Source organism: Penaeus monodon, chromosome 20, assembly GCF_015228065.2.
Source record: "Penaeus monodon isolate SGIC_2016 chromosome 20, NSTDA_Pmon_1, whole genome shotgun sequence".
Classification (NCBI taxonomy): domain Eukaryota; kingdom Metazoa; phylum Arthropoda; class Malacostraca; order Decapoda; family Penaeidae; genus Penaeus; species Penaeus monodon.
The window spans coordinates 12,795,533-12,795,736 of record NC_051405.1 but is presented as its reverse complement, the minus strand read 5'-3'; positions in this window follow the sequence as shown (position 1 = coordinate 12,795,736).

Below are 204 nucleotides of genomic sequence, written 5' to 3'. Positions count from 1 at the left end.
CCAACACCCGGACGCACCCGCACCACGTACCCCTTAGAGAGAGAAAGGCAGGTTCGCTGTCCGGATCATGAATGGAGTCCTCCATTTCTAGCAAAGGGCTTGGGGTGCGTGAGGAAGAGAGAGGTGGGTAGAGGGTTGGAGAGCAGATAGAGACGTCCTAAGAGCCAGGGTCAGTCTTTAGAGGAGGGCGATTGAAAGTTCTTT